At 41.3% G+C, this 14,788-nt stretch overlaps 1 long non-coding RNA gene across 1 annotated transcript; it reads right to left on the bottom strand.

Annotated features, from left to right (window-relative positions):
* Positions 1–852: 852 nt before the first annotated feature.
* LOC115195910 (uncharacterized) lies at positions 853–6,256 on the bottom strand. Its single transcript, XR_003878775.1, has 3 exons — positions 5,942–6,256; positions 3,800–3,920; positions 853–1,296 (listed from the first exon to the last, which is right to left on the bottom strand). It is a non-coding gene; the product is annotated as an uncharacterized LOC115195910 (long non-coding RNA).
* Positions 6,257–14,788: the final 8,532 nt, after the last annotated feature.

Genomic DNA, 14,788 nt, shown 5'->3' on the forward strand with positions numbered 1-14,788 from the left:
TTTCCTACTGAACACTACAAAACTCTACTTGTGTATCTTGAGTAGTGCATAAACTACACTTTCACTACTGCTCAAATAGGTTTTGTGTAGTAATTCAGTAGTATTTTTCATGAGTGGGGTCTATAGGGCTCTGTTCAAAAGTAGTGTGCTAGGAAATATGGTGCCATTTGTGACACAGATATGGTATTTTTACCCCTTTTACCTAAATGTTATACCTTTGTTTTTATACCAGAGCCCCCTTCTTGGCTAGGTCTCTTTAGTTTCCGTTTTTAAATTAAGCCCCAGGATTACGCAATATGGGATACCTTCACAGTACATTAGATCATACTAATGTTATCATTAATTGGTGCAGGCTGTATCACAACTGGCCGTGATTGGGAGTCCCATAGGGCGGCACACAACTGGCCCGGCGTCGTCCAGGTTTGGCTGTCATTGTAAATAAGAATTTGTTCTTAACTGACTTGCCTAGTTAAATAAACGTTAAATACAACAACAAAAAGCATAGCGGCTTGTTTTGAAGCAGAAGTGCTGGCTACCCACAAAGGGCCAGTCGTGTATAGCTCTAATGGACATTTTGGTGACCTTATTTGACCTTTTCTGCTGCTTGAGACATGGTTCGATCCCTCCTTGGGAAGGATTAAGTAAATAAAACACTAAACAATCACAATACAGTAACTATTGGACACTATTATGTATTGTTCTAATATGTAATCATTATAGAATATTAATGATAAACCTTTAAACTGCACTCTTCCTCCCCATCTCCAGATGACAAAACCTGCACAGTCCAAGGGTTGCAGGTCTGCCGACTTCCTTCTGGACACACATTGTATTCTGAGAAATAGACATTGCTTTAACTGTGAATGTACTTTATTGCAGATATTTTCCTCAAATAAAATTAACCATACATAAAATAAACAAGTTATTACAACTGATTTACATTGGGTCTAATGTGTGTGAGCGAGGCATGTTTTTCAACTCAGAAAAAAAGCACTCATAATTTCCTCAAACTGTACACATTAAGCCATAGTCTTTTACAATATTATCAATCACACTTTGATTTGATAGATAGTTTGAGTAATTATGTAGATATTGAGAATGGCTATAAAGGAGTAGATATCTATAATCCTAAAATAAAATGGAGCAAACATTAAGTAATTACAACTTATTTACATTGTGGATAATGTGTGTGTGTGTGCATGTTTTATTTTTCCTTAACAGCCACCCATCTCTGATAGGCCCAGTGTATGCACTTCTGGGTGAGGCTGTCAGGCAGTGGTGGAGTGCATGGAAGATCTGAAAGAGAGAAGCAAAGTGACAGTAAGTATACAGCTCAAAACATGTCTGTGTGTACATCTGTTGGTGTGAGTGAGCATACGCAATATAATTCTGAATGACCTGTATCCATCCGGGAATAACCAAAAGTTTCTCCTTTCACGGCCAGTGTAGTAGGCATTGGTGCAGCCGGTAAATTAACTACCACAGCAGAAGACTGCAGTGACTGCAGCTGAACTACTGGGCGTGGCAGATCTAAAATAGAGGTACAATTTTCTTAACTGACAATAATCATCCAACTAAATAGACTGAATGAGTGTAAGGCCTAGATTCAATCAGATCAAGCATTAACCGGCGATAGCCGACACCCGCATAGCTGATGCTTTGGTGGTGTCTGAGGTATAACTGCGTTGGATCTGTCAACATTAAAACATTTTTTTTTACATTTTAGTCATTTAGCAGACGCTCTTATCCAGAGCAACTTACAGTAGTGAATGCATACATTTCATTTCATGCATTTTTTTTTTTGTACTGGCCCCCCGTGGGAATCGAACCCACAACCCTGGCATTGCACACACCATGCTGGCGTTGCAAACCCCATGCTCTACCAACTGAGCCACAGGGAAGGCCCTTGGTAAGAAGCAGCTCTTGATCATTGTCACAAAACCACACCCGTGCTACTCGCGTTACAAGTTCAGAAAGAGAATTTGTAGCAATAGAAATAATGACGCTCAAATTCTAAATCATTAACCTGTTGGGGCTAGGGGGCAGTATTTGCACGGCCAGATAAAAAACGTACCCGATTTAATCTGGTTACTACTCCTGCCCAGTAACTAGAATATGCATATAATTATTGGCTTTGGATAGAAAACACCCTAAAGTTTCTAAAACTGTTTGAATGGTGTCTGTGAGTATAACAGAACTCATTTGGCAGGCCAAAACCTGAGAAGATTCCTTACAGGAAGTGGCCTGTCTGACCATTTCTTGCCCTCCTTGATCATCTCTAACAAAAACAGGGGATCTCTGGCATGACGTGACACTTCCTACGGCTCCCATAGGCTCTCAGAACCCAGGAAAAAGCTGAATGACGTAATTCAAAGCCCAGGCTGAAACACACTAGCGCGTTTGGCAAGTGCTCTATCAGAGGGCCATCAGACTGAGGCTCGTGCATGAGGGGATAGCATGCTTTTTCTTTCACTCTCTTTGTAATAAAAAACGATTTCCCGGTCGGAATATTATCGCTTTTTTACGAGAAAAATGGCATAAAAATTGATTTTAAACAGCGGTTGACATGCTTCGAAGTACGGTAATGGAATATTTAGAATTTTTTTGTCACGAAATGCGTCGTGCTCGTAACCCTTATTTACCCTTTCGGATAGTGTCTTGAACGCACGAACAAAACGCCGCTATTTGGATATAACAATGGATTATTTGGGACCAAACCAACATTTGTTATTGAAGTAGAAGTCCTGGGAGTGCATTCTGACGAAGACAGCAAAGGTAATAACATTTTTCTTATAGTAAATCTGACTTTGGTGAGTGATAAACTTGCTGGGTGTCTAAATAGCTAGCCCTGTGATGCCGGGCTATCTACTTAGAATATTGCAAAATGTGCTTTCACCGAAAAGCTATTTTAAAATCGGACATATCGAGTGCATAGAGGAGTTCTGTATCTATAATTCTTAAAATAATTGTTATGTTTTTTGTGAACGTTTATCGTGAGTAATTTAGTAAATTCACCAGAAGTGTTCGGTGGGAATGCTAGTCACATGCTAGTCACCTGCTAATGTAAAAAGCTGTTTTTTTTATATAAATATGAACTTGATTGAACAGACATACATGTATTGTATAACATAATGTCCCAAGATTGTCATCTGATGAAGATCATCAAAGGTTAGTGCTGCATTTAGCTGTGGTTTGGGTTTATGTGACATTATATGCTAGCTTGAAAAATGGGTGTCTGATTATTTCTGGCTGGGTACTCTGCTGACATAATCTAATGTTTTGCTTTCGTTGTAAAGCCTTTTTGCAATCGGACAGTGTGGTTAGATTAACAAGAGTCTTGTCTTTAAAATGCTGTAAAATAGTCATATGTTTGAGAAATTGAAGTAATAGCATTTCTAAGGTATTTGAATAACGTGCCACGGGATTCAACTGGCTGTTGAGTAGGTGGGACGCTTGCCCAGAAAGGTTAAACTAAATAATGAGGATTTCTATCAGCCTAATTGAGGTGTAGATTACATCTCAAATTCCACTGTTCTAACTTGTAAATAGGGCGGCATGATATTTCTGTTAATGCAACTCCGTGCAGCCAATGGCAATGTCCGCTTAAGGTGATTGAGCGGATGTGATTGAATAGAGCCCCAAGTGTGGGAGAGTGTGCATGTGTGTATACATTCATGTTGTGGTCGGTGTAGCAGATGCAGGAGCAGACGACAGAGAGGAACAATTTTCTTAGGTTAAAATAATTATACAACAAGACAGAGTGAGTGATTGAGTGTGTATACGTGTGTTTGATAATTACCTGGACCACATCACACTGCTTCAGGTCTACAAGCCTCTGGAAGTTCCAGCGTGGCACTCCAGGCCTGGAACAGCTTGGTGGAAAGACGGTTACCTGTCACCCACCGAGCAGTTTGGCAGATCTGAAAAATAGGCACAATATAATTTTAATGACAAAGCCTTGACTACACACTAACCTAAACAGAACAGACTATGGGAGGCGCACAGTAGTACATAGAGTCATGACTACATGGAACTCTATTCCACATCAAGTAACTCATGCAAGCAGTAAAATTAGACTTAAAAAACAGATAAAAAGACACCTTATGGAACAGCGGGGACTGTGAAGAGACATGCATAAACGTGATAACATACGCACTGTGCACACACGTACACAAGGAGTTTGTGTTGTATATATATGGTAGTAGAGTAGTGGCCTGAGGGCACACACTTAATGTGTTGTGAATGTATTGTAATGTTTTTAAAATTGTATAACTGCCTTAATTTTGCTGGACCCGAAGAAGAGTAACTGCTGTCTTGGCAGCAGCTAATGGGGATCCATAATAAATACAATACAACAAATGAATTACGTTTGTGTGTGTGTCTGGCAACCCACACAGCAGACTTATTTTTTCCAACTGCTCATTGTACTTACCCTTGCAATCTGATATATGTGTGTGTGTGTTCTGTGTTATTATGACTTAGAAGTGTCAACCTGGCCACATCCTTGTAGTAGGACATTCAGTGATTAGCTTTGGAAAAAAATGACTATCAACAGCATACAATAAAAAGGATTTCAAATATTCAGATCTGGATTTACAAGTACGGTAAATTATGTTACAAATCTCTATGGCTTAGTCTACACTCAAGTTAAATTAGGTCCTAGGACATGAGCTCTAGGACCATGCCTCGGGACAACCTGACCTGACGACTCCTGGCTTTCCCTGTCTCCAGTCCACCTGGTCGTGCTGCTGATCCAGTCTCTGCTGTTTCTGTCTGCAGCTATGGAACCCTGACCCGCTCAAGGCTCACCGGAGGTACTACCTTGTCCCAGACCCGCTGTTTGATCCTGCCTCTCTCTACCGGACCTACTGTCTCAACCTCTAAATGCTCAGCTACGAAGAGCCAACTGGCATTTACACCTGAGGTGCTGAACTATTGCACCCTCTATTATTTGACACTGCTAGTCATCTATGAACACTGAAACGTCTTGAAGAATAATCTGGCCTAAATGGCTGTACTCTTTTATAATCTCCACCAGCACAGACAGAAGAGTACTGGCCACCCCCCAGAGCCTGGTTCCTCTCTAGGTTCCTGCCTTTAACCCGGGTATCTGCTTAAGCACTTTGTGACAACTGCTGATGTAAACGGGGCTTTATAAAATACATTTGATAGATTGCTTCTATATGCTTCAATTCATGTCAGTAAATATGACATTGAGTTGTCTTACATTTCTTCAATAGGAAGTTGTACCTTAAGCCAACACTTTTACCTGGTCTTTCCTGCTGGGGACAGTTGGCTTCAGGTTTGGGAATGGGCAGCCCAGAGAATTGGAATATTAACAATAATTGGTATCCACATTTAAGAATGAATGAAATTCAATATGGGTTAGCTGTGTACCTCATCTGATTGAGAATTGATTATGATATACTGTATGTCTATTTTCTTTTGAAAATCTGCCACCAAACCACACAATTCTATCTAGCGAGAGTGTACACAACCATTAGCTTATTTTACCATGTCAAAAATAACATAAGTTTGTCATGGGACCCAACGAATAACAAAACAGTAGGACGGCTATTGTTGCTGTATACTGTACCCTAACCGATCAACCAACTACTAGCTGGTCACAAGGCTACGTTGTTATAATTTAGGAATGTTGTACTGTAGCCTACTGCACCCCATATCAACCAACTTACCAACTAGTAGTGACTATATAGGCTATATTGTTGTCATTCAGTAATTCTGTAACGGTACTGTCGCCTACGGTACATCACATTATTATCCACCTAGCTAGCTAGTGATAGTTTAGCTAGCTAGCTCCAAAGAAACAACCAATGAATGACAACAGGCTTTTTAACAAAATATATATATCTAGCTTGTATGATTACATGTAAAACAACTTTACAGATGATTACAATATTTGAAAGCAAAGTTGACTTACCAGTATGCTGCTCTCTTTCGGGAACTAGAGTGAGGCATCCAGATATGAGGTTAGCTAGCTAACAGCGACAGCATGTTAGCCATGAAAATACCTATCGAGCAACAATGTCGAGGTCAAAAACGAAAGAAACTATGTTAAGCCATGCTGACTTCGTAAGATAAGTCAAATCGGACAGAAATAATTAACAGGCTGAGCGTACATTTATGCGACTAACTAGCTAACTTTAGCTTGCTAGCTCAGTGACCGGTGATGCACCTATTCCTGTTCCTGTTTAGTGTGTGCATCCCTCCCTCTTCCACGTCCTGCACCGAGAAGCGCCACTGAGTCAAAATGTGGCCAGAATTATATTACATCCGGGTTGATTGGCAATGCATGGGGAACTGTTTAGTGCCATCCCGGGCTGCCACCAGCGTGCGGGCCTTGTCCAGCGCGTCTCGACTGTGCCACAAAGGCATGCTCAATTGACAAAGTCGATATCTTCGCTTATAAACAAGGGTCGCTACACAACTCCCTCAAAGAGCGCGTCCTCACACTAGACCATAGGACGCAGTCTTACAGGAACGCGGTCACTGGTCAAGCACATACATTGTCATGGATGGCAGGTCTGATCCCTTCCAACACCAATGTAATGAAACAGGCAGGGAACACATCTTGAACCCTCAAAGTCCAGCGCGCCATCGACTGTGCCACAAAAGCCTGCTCAAGTGGCAGAGTCGAAAATCCATGTTAATAAACCAGGGTCGCTACAATATGTTTGACATTTCTAACTAGTTTTCATTGGGAAGGCAGATATAGCGTTTTTATCAAAAGCAATCACGTTTGCATTTGACAAAACATAATCCTACTCATTACTCCACGTGCTAATTACTTCACGTTTCATTTGAGCCAACTTCGCCATGGGCTTTGAGTAGGGCACCTGGCTCCAAAACGAATGCAATCAATTTTCACCCGGTGCGAAACACGCCAACTCGGGGCTCCCGGGCCAGAATAATTTAATCCCGTTTCTGAATCTGGCTCTGAGTTCCTCCCCTACGAATTCTAGAATGGAATTCAGATATGAGGTTTGCTAGCGCTGCTAGCGCTGGTCCCAGAAATCGATGGGCTGGGCCAGAGCCAGAACACACGTGGGTAAAGCAGTGGTTTGAAAATTTGTCACAGGCTTTTATGATCCAATCACTGGTTATTTTGTTTTGTACAATACCCCTTATTTTGACATAAAAAAATAAATATTTAAATGATGGCAGTTTAAGACTGATCTATGTAGCGAACATAGAGCAGCGGAAGAATTCACTTTGATTAGGCAAATCATTTAAGGAGAGCCTGTGATATCTTGGGTAGGTTGAGTAAGAGGGAGATGTTCTGTGACCTCATGTCCATGGTTGTGATGACTGGGACAGGTTCCAGTGTGTGTTGTAATGTGCTCAGTTGTTCTCTGTTCTCACCACAAATCCCAGAGGCCTGAAAAAGGTATAGGGGAAAGAGTTTTTGGAAAGGGAAAAAATGTCAGTCAAAATGTGGAAATTCCACCCCTGGTCCTTGTATGTAACAGTGTCACACCCTGATCTGTTTCACCTGACTTTGTGATTGTCTCCACCCTTCTCCAGGTGTTTTCCTCATAAGTCCCTGGGTACTTATTCCTGTGTTCCCTGCTTGTCTGTTGCCAGTTTGTCTTGTTTGTCAAGTCAACCAGTGTGTTGTTTCCCGTTCTCCTGCTTTTTCCCTTCGCTCTGTTTTGATAGCCCCCCCTGATTGTGACCCTTGCCTGTCTGGACTCTGAACCCGCCTGCCTGACCATTCTGCTTGCCCTGCCCTTGAGCCTGCCTGCCAATCTGTACCTCCTGGACTCCGACCTGGTTTTGATCTTTTGCCTGTCCATGAACTTGCCTACCCCTTGGATTGTAATAAATATCAGAGACTCAAACCATCTGCCTACTGTGTCTGCATCTGGGTCTCGCCTTGTGCCCTTATTAACAGTGTATGTACAAACCACCATTAAACCACCTTATCACTTGACTGGCGATATATCCTTAGGGGAGTAAGGGTTGTCGTGGACGAATCAGAATTAGTTGGGTAACATAGATAATTAAGATGTTTTATTAGTATAATATGCTTATTTGAGGTACTTGTCATTAGAAAGTGTCCATTGGACTCTGGTGTCTTTTCAGTTGCACATCTACCTTAGCTGGGGCTCAGACACTTGGGGCCCAGAGAGGGGAGAGGTCAGATTTGTCGTCATGGGAATGTGTCTTTGCTTATTCTTAAACCATGTGAAGGGATGGCGTGATTAATGGGGAACCAATGACTTGTCTCCACAATGTCTGTGAGCAAGTCACTCCCTCCTTTTCTTTATTGTGGGGAGGATTATGGCAGTAAATGGACCCTTGTATGTCCTCTCTTAGATCTCGCACTTATCCTGTGATAATATATGGCCTAGAGGCTCACTCCCCAGTGAGCCTGTCCAGGAGTAGGGTCAAGAGGGGGTTTGCTTGAAATGGGAGTATCTAGAGTTGACAATTGATATATGCCATTGGATGAAATGGTGTTTTTGTTCTATACCATACCAGGGAGGGACGGTTCTAAGGAGACCAGATACTGGGCTATTCAATGAACCAGGTTGACATAGCAGTTACTGTCTGCTGTGTTTTATGGATATCTGTCATATAAAACTTAACCTTTGTGAATTGTTACTAAGTATCTGTGGTTTGTCAATGTACGTTGAAGGGGGTGTATCGTTGCTATAAAAGATCTCTGTAGCCATTGTGTAATTACCTCATTCAATGGTTAATTCGAGAGAGTGCATTATTGGGGGTCAAGTACTTTTGCAAAAGTATCTTAAGTATTAAAGATGTAGTTTAACTCGGACTGGTGTGTTTGTAACTCTTCTCATTTGGTAATGCAGAAATTAGCCACAACAGGGTAAATGGGAATCCTCTCCAATATCAAGAAAACAACATACATTTTTTAGCAGACACTCTTACTCAGAGTGACTTACATAGCAATTAGGGTTAAGTGCCTTGCTCAAGATTTTGTTCAACCTAGTTGGCTCCTGGATTCAAACCATGCCTGTGGATGGACACAGAGCGTAATCCGTTCATCTGGTCCACTCCCGTCCGGACTGTTATCCGCTGCCATAAGCCAACAGGTCAAAGGTCAAGGCAGTGGCGAGCTGGCCACCCTGTTGATCTCTCTCTGTGTAGCCGCTGGCCAGCCAGCCGTGTGATGTAACCACGGGGTGCTGTACAATTCAAAGGACAAATAGCACCATGTCCTGTGTCGACAAATAGCATCATGTCCTGTGTCGATCACTTGTGAATGTGAGAGAGAAAGTGTGTGTTGAAATTCACATTGGGTAGACAGCAGACTGGATACAGATGTAGGATCTTAATTTGAACCAGTTTGCTACAGCAGGATAATTATCCTGCAGCAACAGGAAATGTGAATTATTATGTGGATTATAATTAATGGACATTTTATAATTACTGGACACTTGTTTTCCGCAACAGTTTTAATGAGGGATGGATCATCATCACTGTTTCTGGGATATAATTACTGCAGCAAGTCCGTATTCATAAAGCGTCTCAGAGTAGGAGTGCTGATCTAGGATTGATAAATACCTCCCCTGGTATTAGAACCATAACAGTCACAGTAGAAGCTTACTTACAGTTAAGTCAAGATCCAAACATGTTCCATATCCAGTACCTCTGTGAAGGATGAGCAGTACAAACCTGCCAGTCCCGGATGATACTACCCCCCCACATACCCCTTCAAATCCTATCCTGCATTCCCCCCTCACCCTGGAGTGAGCAGAAGCATGCCACGGCATCGGCAGCAGCAGCAGTAGCTGATGTCACTTGTTTACCATCTTCTAGGTCGGCGCTCACTCTACCTCGCTCTCTGACTGTGGCACTGTTACACAACCGCTGTTATGAACCTGGCTAACTCTGCAGTCCTATGCTATGACTGACTGTGGATGTTAGTTTAGCTCAAGCATAGGCCTATATCCCTGTCAGGCATATGCTCCTGAGTGGCGCAGTGGTCTAATACACTGCATCTCACTGCAGTACCTGGTTTGAATCCAGGCTACATCACATCTGGCTGTGATTGGGAGTCCCATAGGGCGGCGCACAATTGGCCCAGTGTTGTCCGGGTCTGCGGGGTAGGCCGTCATTGTAAATAAGAATTTGTTCTTAACTGACTTGCCTAGTTAACTAAAGGTTAAATAAAATAAATAAATAAAAATGAGCCATGTGCCCCTATGATAAACCAAGATGTCGTGCGTGTGTTCTCTATCCTGCGGCTCCATCTCTTCCTGGCTGGCTTCACTACTGAAACTTCCTGGGTTGCTTCACCACTGTTGACTCAGGACGATGCTGCTCTCTCCCTCACACACACATGTAGGGGGAGAGGTGGCCCTCTAGTGGGCAAAGATTTATTAGCAAACCAGATAACCTGCCTTAGAGGTAGAAGTTGCTCCCGAAGCACATATCTAGGATCAGATTGCCCAACCTCGAATTCTTACCTTAACCATTAGGAGTATGAAACAATATCTGACTTTCTATCAGTGTCAGGGTATGACCTTCGAGTGTCTCTACATCAAATGCACACCCTATAATTATTATTATATTATAAATAAATGGAGTGAAGACCATGCTAGTCTCTTTTTTTTACCAGTCAAAATTTTGGACACACCTACTCATTCAAGGGTTTTTCTTTATTTTTTCTATTTACTACATTGTATAAAAATAATGAATACATCAATACCATAAAATAACACATGGAATCATGTAGTAACCAAAAAAGTGTTTAACAAATTAAGATATATTTTAGATTTTAGATTCTTCAAAGTAGCCATCCTTTGCCTTGATGACAGCTTTGCACACTCTTGGCATTCTCTCAACCAGCTTCACCTGAAATGCTTTTCCAACAGTCTTGAAGGAGTTCCCACATATGCTGAGCACTTGTTGGCTGCTTTTCCTTCACTCTGCGGTCCAACTCATCCCAAAACATCTCAATTGGGTTGAGATTGGGTGATTGTGGAGGGCAGGTCATCTGATGCAGCACTCCATCACTCTCCTTCTTGGTCAAATAGCTCTTACACGGCCTGGAGGTAGGTTGGGTCACTGTCCTGTTGAAAAAAACAAATGATAATCCCACTAAGTGCAAACCAGATGGGATGGCGTATCGCTGCAGAATGCTGTGGTATCCATGCTGGTTAAGTGTGCCTTGAATTCTAAATAAATCACTGACAGTGTCACCAGCAAAGCACCCTCACACCATCACACCTCCTCCTCCATGCTTCACCGTGGGAACCACACATGCGGAGATCATCCGTTCACCAACTCTGCGTCTCAAAAAGACACTCATCAGACCAAAAGACAGATTTCCACCAGTCTAATGTTCATTGCACGTGTTTCTTGGCCCAAGCACGTATCTTCTTCTTATTGGTGTCCTTTAGTAGTGGTTTCTTTGCAGCAATTCAACCATGAAGGCCTGATTCACGTAGTGTCCTCTGAATAGTTGAGATGTGTCTGTAACTTGAACTCTGTGAAGCATTTTTTTGGGCTGCAATTTTTGAGGCTGGTAACTCTAATGATTTTATCCTCTGTAGCAGAGGTAACTTTGCGTCTTCCTTTCCTGTGGCGGTCCTCATGAGAGCCAGTTTCATCATAGCGCTTGATGGTTTTAGCGACTGCACTTGAAGAAACTTTCAAAGTTCTTCATTCTCCTGATTGACTGACCATGTTTTAAAGTAATGATAGACTGTCATTTCTTTTTGCTTATTTGAGCTGTTCTTGCCATAATATGGGCTATCTTCTGTATACACTCCTACCTTGCCACCACACAACTGATTGGCTCAAACACATTAAGAAGGAAAGAAATTCCACAAATTAACTTTTAACCTCTCTGGGACATGTGGGACACTATTCAACAGCCAGTGAAATAGCAGGGCAGCAAATACAAAACAACAAAAATCTCATTATTCACATTTCTCAAACATACAACTATTATATCCCATTTTAAAGATACACTTCTCGTTAATCCAACCACATTGTCCGATTTCAAGAAGGCTTTACGGCGAAAGCATAACATTAGATTATGTTAGGACAACGCCTAAACAAGAAAAACCACACAGCCATTTTCCAAGCAAGGAGAGGCGTCACAAAAACCAGAAATACAGCTAAAATTAATCACTAACCTTTGATAATCTTCATCAGATGACACTCCCAGGACTCAATGTTACACAATACATGTATGTTTTGTTTGATAAAGTTCATATTTATATCCAAAAACACCATTTTACATTGGCACGTGATGTTCAGAAAATGTATTGCCTCCAAAACTTCCGGTGAATGAGCACATCAATTTACAAAAATACTCATCATAAACGTTGATAAAATTTACAACAGTTATTGAAAGAATTATAGATACACTTCTCCTTAATGCAACCGCTGTGTCAGATTTCAAAATAGCTTTACGGCAAAAGCACATTGTTCAATATTCTGAGTACAGAGCTCAGCCATCAAAGCAAGCTATACAATTACCCGCCAAGTTCTGGAGTCAACAAAACTCAGAAATAGTATTATAAATCTTCACTTACCTTTGCTGATCTTTGTCGGAATGCACTCCCAGGACTCCTACTTCCACAAGAAATGTTCGTTTTGTTTGATAAACTCCGTATTTATGTCCAAATACCTCCGTTTTGTTCGCGCGTTCAGATCACTATTCCAAAGGCATGATGCGCAAGCGCAAAACCCGAGACAAAAAGTCAAATAGTTCCATTACCGTTCGAAAAAACATGTCAAACGATGTTTACAATCAATCCTTAGGGTCTTTTTAACATAAATCTTCGATAATATTCCAACCAGACAATACAGAGGAAAAAGAAGGAACGACGTGCCCGCACAGTAAACAACTCATTGGTCCCAGGATTGAGACAGCTCTTATTCTCTTCCCAGTAACAGTAGAAGCATGAAACAAGGTTCTAAAGACTGTTGACATCTAGTGACAGCCTTAGGAAGTGCAAAATGACCCCACAGACACTGTAGTTGGATAGGGAATCACTTGAAAAACTACAACCACTTCCTGGTTAGGTTTTTTCCTGGCATATGAGTTCTGTTATACTCACAGACATCATTCAAACAGTTTTAGAAACTTCATAGTGTTTTCTATCCAAATCTACTAATAATATGCATATCCTACCTTCTGGGCCCGAGTAGCAGGAAGTTTAATTTGGGCACGTTATTCATCTGAATTTCTGAATACTGCCCCCTGTCACCAAGAAGTTAATAACCTCTCTAGGGTAGGCGGCAGTATTTTCACATCCGGATAAAAAACGTACCCGATTTAATCTGGTTATTAATACTGCCCAGAAACTAGAATATGCATATAATTTCTATAACTGCATATCATTTCTATAACTGTTTGAATGGTGTCTGTGAGTATAACAGAACTCATATGGCAGGCAAAAACCTGACAAGATTCTGTACAAGAAGTGCCCTCTCTGACCATTTCTTGGCCTTCTATACTCTCTTTATTGAAAACAAAGGATCTCTGCTGTAACATGACACTTTCTGAGGCTCCCATAGGCTCCCAGAAGGCGCCAGAACGTTGAATGATGACTTTGCAGCCCATGGCTGAAAAACAGTAGCGCATTTGGTAAGTGGTCGATCTGAGAACAATGAGACGGGCGTACGTGTGCACGTGAAGAGTCCATTTTAGATTTTGAGTCTTTGAACGGAAAGGACGTCTCCCGGTCGGAATATTATCGCTTTTTTACGAGAAAAATTGCATAAAAATGTATTTTAAACAGTGTTTGACATGCTTCGAAGAACGGTAATGGAATATTTATAATTTTTTTGTCACGATACGCGTCTGCGCGTCACCGTTCGGATAGTGTCTTGAATGCAAGAACAAAACAGAGGATATTTGAACATAACTATGGATTATTTTGAACCAAAACAACATTTGTGGATGAAGTAGAAGTCCTGGGAGTGCATTCTGACGAAGAACAGCAAAGGTAATCCAATTTTTCTTATAGTAAATCTGAGTTTGGTGAGTGCCAAACTTGGTGGGTGTCAAAATAGCTAGCCCGTGATGGCGAGCTATCTACTCAGAATATTGCAAAATGTGCTTTTGCCGAAAAGCTATTTTAAAATCAGACACCGCGATTGCATAAAGGAGTTCTGTATCTATAATTCTTAAAATAATTGTTATGTTTCTGTGAACGTTTATCGTGAGTAATTCAGTAAATTCACCGGAAGTTTGTGGTGGGTATGCTAGTTCTGAACGTCACATGCTAATGTAAAAAGCTGTTTTTTGATATAAATATGAACTTGATTGAACAAAACATGCATGTATTGTATAACATAATGTCCTAGGAGTGTCATCTGATGAAGATCATCAAAGGTTAGTGCTGCATTTAGCTGTGGTTTTGGTTTTTGTGACATTATATGCTAGCTTGAAAAATGGGTGTCTGATTATTTCTGGCTGGGTACTCTGCTAACATAATCTAATGTTTTGCTTTCGTTGTAAAGCCTTTTTGAAATCGGACAGTGTGGTTAGATTAACGAGAGTCTTGTCTTTAAAATGGTCTAAAATAGTCATATGTTTGAGAAATTGAAGTCATAGCATTTCTAAGGTATTGGAATATTGCGCCACAGGATTCCACTGGCTGTTGAGTAGGTGGGACGATTTCGTCCCACATACCCTAGAAAGGTTAAAGAGCAGCAGTAAAATAACAATAGTCAATGTGCGGGGCACCGGTTAGTCGAGGTAATATGTACATGTAGGTAGCATTAAAGTGACTACGCATAGATAAAAAACAGAGTAGCAGCAGCGTAAAAGAGA

Source organism: Salmo trutta, chromosome 6 (genome assembly GCF_901001165.1).
Source record: "Salmo trutta chromosome 6, fSalTru1.1, whole genome shotgun sequence".
NCBI lineage: Eukaryota > Metazoa > Chordata > Actinopteri > Salmoniformes > Salmonidae > Salmo > Salmo trutta.